The following is a 7884-nucleotide window of genomic DNA, read 5'->3' on the forward strand; positions in this document are numbered from 1 at the left end:
GGGGTTGTTTGTAATTTGAAATCTAAAAAATAAGAAAATTTGAAACATTTTGAATGGGGAGGGTCGGGTACGGGGTATGGGTAGGGTAAGAAAAAAAAATTAAAGGATGAAGTAGAGTTTAGGAAAATGTTTTCCTTAATTTTGGAAGGGAAGTCATTTTCCTTAAGTTTGAGGAAAATAAATTGATTTGAAAAACATTTAAGGCCAACCAAATATGAAATTAAAAATTGGAAAACATTTTCCAGAAAATGTTCTCCTCCATACCAAACACGCTCCAAATGGTAATTACTTTTTTCCTCATTGATTAAAGGCTTCAAGTTTAAGTCTTAAAAAAAAAATCACCTTCCAAAATGAGATATTCTATCACAAATTCAAATTAATTAAACTGTAAAATAAGTATAAAATTATATATTGATTGACAATAATAATAAAAAAATAACAATGACTAAGAATCTTATAAGTAACGATATTTTTTTTTTATGTCTATTCAACTCTTGCTTGTCCTGGATTTTTCATTGCTATGAAGTATCTAGATACGTGTAGGGTAGGGGTACTGTCAATGTTAGATTCGATCTCTTATTTTATAAAATTTATATCATATCAATTTTTGATTATTTTATTTTACTTCATAATTTGTGGTTTAGTTAATTTTCGATTTTTTTTGTTAAAACATTATGATAGGAAGATGTGTAGGACATAAATTAGAGTAGAATATTAGTAGGTAAGAATGCGATCATACTAGTTGTTGGCACCCAATTTTGAACATCCACAATATATATTAATCATCGAGTTTCTTAAATACCAAACGATTTGAAATAATTGACTTTATAAAATTCAAAATATTTTTTAAGTTATTTTAAATAGTTTTGTCACATTTTATAATTTTTAAATAATATATATGTTTTAAATAATTATGTACATAATTAGTATATTTTATGAATATTTGAAAATTGTCTCAAAAGGATTTTAGTTTTAGTTAAATGTTTTGTCAACTAATTGGTTTAAGTAATAGTTTATATTTTTAAATTAATTAGTTTATAATTAAGTTAATTACTTTATTTTGTTAAGATTAAGAAGCTCATTTATTAATATTAATTCGTTTTTGTTAATCTTTAGTCGGATTCGCTAATAAAATTCAATTTGGCTAGATTGTTAATTCATTCCTAACCTTTTATTTGCAATTTTAGCCATTATTTCCCCACCCTAAACCCATTTGAGACCAAGTTTTGGGCCTATTTCTTCAGTCCAACCGGCCCAAATACTACTCTAAATGAACCAGTCCGCTCCCAATTCTCTCAAATGCAACAAATCCAGCCCACTTTATTTTTCAACAATCCAAACATACAATACACAAACAACATACGTACAGCAAACGCTACCAGACCCCTGCGTCTTTTTCTTCTTCTTCCTCAACACGAAGAAACCCAGAATCTCCAGCAGTCCAAAATCGAGAACCCAGAAAGCCGACCCGAGTTCAGAAAATCCAAGTCGCGTGACCCTCTTCTCTCCCTCCATCTTTGATCGTCCTTGTGAAAGAATCGGACGGTCCCCTCTTTGAATCCGTTGAGGAGGTGTACGAAATGGAGTCAGCAGCCTTATCCTCCAAGGGAGCAATTCGAATTTCAAGTTTCAAATTCCATCCATTTTCCCCCTAAATCAACCCTAGAAATCCCCCTATATAAACCCTCCTCTAGTGCTCAATCGGTTTTTTTACAAAAAAAAGAGGGAACAAAAACTCCAAAAAATAAAAGCAAAGTAGTCGAGAGAACAGAGAAAGGAACATAAATATATAGCCTACATTTTGATAGTTTCATTCGTACATAGCGAAGCGGAGCAAAGAGGGTCCTCTTTGTTCATTGCTCGCCGGAGTTCATCGTATTTTGTGGTTGTGGAAAGCTCTTCACCTCGAGTTCCCAGTCGCTGCTCGGAAAGGGGTAAACCTCTGTTTTGTTTGACATTTAGTTGATATGCTTACTGTTTCTGCTCCTCTCAATTACGTCTTGGCGTTCTTCATGTTATAATTGGATAAATTTGATGACCGTTTAGCTAACTTCTCTGTTTGTGTCGGAGTCTCGTCTACTGTTCCATAGAAATATGTTTGAAAGTTTTTTTTCAGTGCTTTGTTCCTTTTCTGATCAGCTGTTAGTATTATCTTCATAGTCTTAAGTGTTGAATCTACTTAGTATACTTAGTTTGTCTCTCTGTTTGTCATCTGACTGTTAGTAAGAATTATTGCTTGTTTAGGTGTTTATCGATATTCATGATTATTGTTGCAAATGATTATCTTACAGCTTCTTGTTTGGTGCTATTGACATCCCTCAAAGCATGCTATTAGCTCGGTTTATCTGTTGAAAATTGTTGTTGTGATACCTATTTCGTCCGTTAGCATTTTCTTTGATTCTACTGTTCATGTTCTTTGGTTAAATACTTCCTCGAATCTCAATCTGTTGTGTTTTCTTGCCTTGGCACCGCTCCAAGCTTGTTCTAGTGATTGTTTGTTCTTGGGAAAATTGTATGATCACTTGGTTTTCCGTATTGATCAAATCTTGTGTTTAGTATGGATGATAGGTGTTTGATTGTATTGTTAGCATCCTAACTTTAACTTTGTCCTACTTGGGAATTTAAGCATGTTGGATTTTGCTTTAAAATTTTATTAAATTTCATTATAATTCTATTGTTTTGATGCGTGTCGTTAGAAATATTTGGTCTAGTGGTCGTTTTCTTGCTCATTCATGTACGTCATTACTTGAATCTCTTGTTCTAAAAGATGTTAAGAGTTCCTTGCTAGAGTTTAATGATGCTTTAAAAATGGGGTCCTAAGGAGTTAGGTGTTGATATTTTGATGTTCATTATTTAGAAATGTTGTCCAGTATCTATTGTAATGACCAACATTGTACAAAATTACAAATTCCTTAGTTAAATGTGGTCTTTCTTCATTGTGTTTAGCATCTGTTTTGGGCCTACTTCATTAATCAGCCAACTAATGGCCTGAAAACAAAATAATTGTTTCCTGGTTCAAATAGCTTCATTTTTCTTACTTGATTGATGTACCTATCAGTTGTTTCCTCGATTTCCTCCATCATATGCTAATATGTTATTTTCTTTGTTTGACATGAACACCACATGAGTCTATTATGAATTCTTGTCTCCTAATCTCTTGCATCCTCAAGATGAGCCATGGAGGCTCGATTTTTCCTTCATCGAGTCAGCCTCCATTTTACTTGAATGTCGGGAGAGCCACACAAGGCTGGAATTTGACCTTCCAAGCTCTGAAAAGGGTCGAAAACAAGCTGTTATACATGTTGTATACACCGGTATACAGACGGAAAATACAATATACAGGTTTGAAGGGCAGAAATACAGGTGGAAAGGGCAGAAATACAAAGTTTCAAATAAAATTACAGGTCCGGGAGTTCGAGCAGTATACATGGTGTATACATTGAATATACACTTAGTGTATATCATGGCAAAATGAGAATGAAATGGGCCCAAAACCTTAAGTGATTTCAGCAGGCCTAAATGAAAAAAAATGGGCCAAAGCCTCATTCAAAAATTGTTGCAAGAACTTTGAAGAATTGGGCCTAAAAGCCCATTTTTGCTGAATTTGGGCAAAGAGCCCAAATTCAAATCTTCTCTCTTTTTTCTCCTTTATTTATAATATAAATTATAGAAACCATATATTAGGTTTGATATATTTCACATAGCCGAATACATAGTGTTGTGCACGGGATACATATCGTTTGATATATTCCACATAGCGGGATACATAGCGTTTGATGCATTCCACATAGCGGGATACATAGTGTTTGATACATTCCACATAGCGGGATACATAGCGATGTGCACAGGATACATAGGTAAAATAAGGGATTTTTGAATTTTTTGAAATAAGTAGGGATAAATGGATATTAAGGTAAGTAAAGGAGTGTAGTTAAGTAATTTGTTCTTATTTATATTGTATTATTTGACTAACCTTGATTATCTTATGGTTTAATATAATTAAATTCTCAAAGATGGCTATTTCATGTTATTTTCCAACTTAAAATATATATTTTATTACTTAGCTCTTATTTTATTATTTGTCCTGTCACTTAAGTTACTTCTCTTTAGAAAAAATTCCCCTTTAATTCTATCCCCTTAAAATATCCCCTTTATATATATTCTTTTACTTAGTTGAAATTTCAAAAGTTAGTCGAAAGTAATTTTTAGCCAAATCGCCAGTCAACCGTAAGTTAGCGGACATTTCGAGGGCCTAACACCTTCTCGAAATGTACATTGATTGATTTTATCTGTTTAAGCCTTTTGAAAACCTTAAGTTTTTTCTTGATTTTTACTAAAAATTAAGTGGCGACTCTGTTTATTTTGGGAATTCGATTTCTCTTAAATCATAAGTTTAATCGATTTTTTGAAAACTTAGTCATTTTTCTTTTATTTTATATTTTCAAGTAAAACACTAGTAAGTAGGACTGCATTTTCTTGTTACCCTTACTTGTAGTCATAGGACTGTACAGTTTTGTAGTTTCTTAACTGTTCTTCAATTTTTGTTGCTATCTATGACTTTGTGTAGTTCAATTATAATATTATTTTATTGTAGTAGTGTTCTACTATACTATTGAAAATATATCGAAAATAGCCTCTTTATCTCAACTAATAGGTAGAGGTAAGGTTTGAGTACACTCTACCTCCCAGACCCTACTTTGTAGGACTACACTGGATATGTTGTGTTGTTGTTATGTAAGAGTCATAAGTAGAAGTCAGAACACAATACTAAGTATACTTTGGTAGAATTTTAATTTGATAAAAACTCTCTAGACGCTTTTACAAATTAAAAAGTGATGCATCAAAAAAACATGAAAGACGTTAGTAATAAAGTTCTATCCCACTTTTTTACATGCGATGATGTAAAAATATGAAGTTAAACAAAGATAAACAAATTGAAATGAAGTGGCTCAAGAACTGAGTCTTCTAAAATACATCAATAAGAGAAATTTAAATCATATATTAAAGGAAAGATATCTAATATCTTACAACTTACTACTCAAATTAAAAAAATACCAATGTAATCAATATAAGTAGCATATTATTAGGTTTAGGAGATGGAACTTTAGGTACAATTGAGACAAGTACTATTTACTTAACGACATTTATCTAGAATGTTGGTTATTCAAAGTACCTATATTATATTATTATCGTTAAATATAATATAGTGACAATTATAATATTCTCGCAAAATTATTTATTTGTTATAATGTATTGGATGGGATGTTGTATAAGACATTTAAAAATTACCTGATTCAAAACGGACTAGTTGGAGTGTACTTGAGTTTCTTCTTAAATTGTTTTGCTCTGCTTAACTTTTATGAAGGTGAAGGAATATGAGAGATGGTGAATATTAAATTCGATATGGGTATACTATATATAGATTAATTGCAAACCTACCTATATTACTAACATGAAATAGTGTGCATTTTGAGAAAAGTATCTTAGAATAAATAAAGTTTTAGTATCATAGAATAAAGTGTATATAGACATTACATTTAAGAAAACATATCATAGAATAACACTTTGAGTGTGTGTTCAAGCCACTATTTATTTTAAAATTTGATATCAAGTTTAATTGAAGAACAACACTTTTAGGGTAAAACATATCATAGAATAACACTTTGAGTGTGTGTTCAAGCCACTTTTATTCTAAAACTTGATATCAAGTATAATTGAAGAACAACACTTTTAGGGTGTGTTAAGTATGATGGAAGATTTGCTATTTTTTCAGAAAAATATGTGAGTTTCTTATTTATTTTTAATGTTTGATAAATAAGTTGAATATAATATTTGTATAAAATTTAAGCAAGCACAATTAAGGTCGGCATAGGGGTTAAGGATGTGAGGGTAGTGGGGAAGAGGACTATGAGATTGGTACATAGGCGTATTCATAATTTCAATAGAATAAGTGCATTATTTTGAAAAAGGACGATCTACAATATATTTTCTTAGATTGGAGAGAAGAAACCATTTTGTGCAGTTGATTTTCTTCTTTAAGAATCTGATCCAAGAATTGACAATATGCTCCGTTTCACTATACTTCCCTTTTGGATTTTGTAATTCGATAAAATTGGTACAATTCGGCTATAACTTCAAAATCACGAATTATGATTGAAAATCATGTCAAAACTAGTTTGACTCTTACTCAAATTTTAGAATCAAATTGTTGGGTTTGAAAGAATCAGAGCATCATTCATAAGCTTACAATTGCAAATCATGTTGGGGCTAAGTCAGGTGACAACTAAAAATTAGAGAAAAGGCTCAAATATATTATCGAACTTTGAAAAAGGCTCATCTATGCGGTGCATCTGTTAAAAGTTTGGCTTATCCATGCCATTTCTGTTTCAGAAAAGGCTCACTCATACCATTATTTTGTTAACCGAAAATAATTTCGATTTTGCAAAATCATTTTTTACACGTGGTCAATTATGATTCGGCCACACCATTAATTAAATCATTTTTTAAAGAGAAAAACTCAAATATATCCTCGAACTATGAGAAATGGAAAAATGTTCATCTATGACGTCCGTTAAAAGTTTGGTTCATTTATACTATTTTAGTTAACAAATAATGGCATGGATGAGCCTTTTCTTAAACAAAAAATGGCATAGAAAACAAACATATCCATATTTGTTGATTTAAAGGGTATAAATGATGAAGTTCAAAAACGAAAAAGGCTAAATATAGTCAACTTGTTTGTTGGAAATCATCAACTAACAGGAATATATGAACTCCGGTAAGAGGATATAATTTGGAAGAATTAATCAATGTATTATTATCGCGGAAATATCATGGATTAACTAGCATACAATCATAAATAAATAAAATAGAGAAGAAAAAAAAAACACAAGAATTTAACGAGGTTTGACTATGCCTAATCATTCAAGCAAAAGCAGAGAGAGTTTTCTTATATGAAAGAAAAGAAGAAAGTGTACAATACTTTCAAGCTCTTAAGACTATATTATTGTAAATCCTGCACAATACTTTAGAATCTCCAACTGCATTCCATCCCTATATATAGAACCCAAGCAGTCCCAAACCTATAAGGAAAAAGTTTCCCCTATCCTAAAAGGACAATATATTCCTTTCCCAGATCTACCATGACAAAAAATCTCAAGTCTGATGATAACAAGAAGTTCACTCAAATCATTGAAGACACAATACAAAGCTTTGGGACGGAGGCAAACCAAGTAGCAAATGGTTTAGCCAAGATTGTCTCAACATTACAATTGAGATGGTTACTCCTACTTACTTAACGGAACCTATGAAAGCTAGAATAGTCTGTATAGTTGTGAGTATGAGGAGTATGATGGCCACGTTTTTGTCGTCTCCCATCAAGTTCTTTGTGATTCCTTTCCGGTGAAGCAAATTCACATATTTTTCTGAGTCGATAAGGTTATTCATGAAAACAACATAATGACTGAAATATTTAGATAATTGTACATCAGATGATTGTTTCTCATAAGCAATGAGATTTCGCAAGACGGTTTCCGTTTCACGTTCGATTGTTAAACAAGGAATTGTCATCAATCCACTACTCTCAAGCTTTATATCCAATAAACTTGTTATATCACTACCCTTTGCAAAGCTAACTCCAGCTTCGGAAAGCTCCGTTGCATTTGGCATAACCTTACGAGTGCAATACGTTTTGATTTTTTCCCTGGGATTAATGTCATTACATGAAAATATATGTAGTAGATGAAGTAAATATTTGATATTTCCAATATTATTACATTCCGTCTTGCTAAACGATGACCCAGTCCTTTTTAGCATGCCACCGAAATTGCTATACAAAATTTTCACCAGTACTACCAATGATGATTCGTTAACTTGCTTTGTCAT

The sequence above is a fragment of the Solanum stenotomum genome, chromosome 2 (assembly GCF_019186545.1).
Source record: "Solanum stenotomum isolate F172 chromosome 2, ASM1918654v1, whole genome shotgun sequence".
Lineage (NCBI taxonomy): Eukaryota > Viridiplantae > Streptophyta > Magnoliopsida > Solanales > Solanaceae > Solanum > Solanum stenotomum.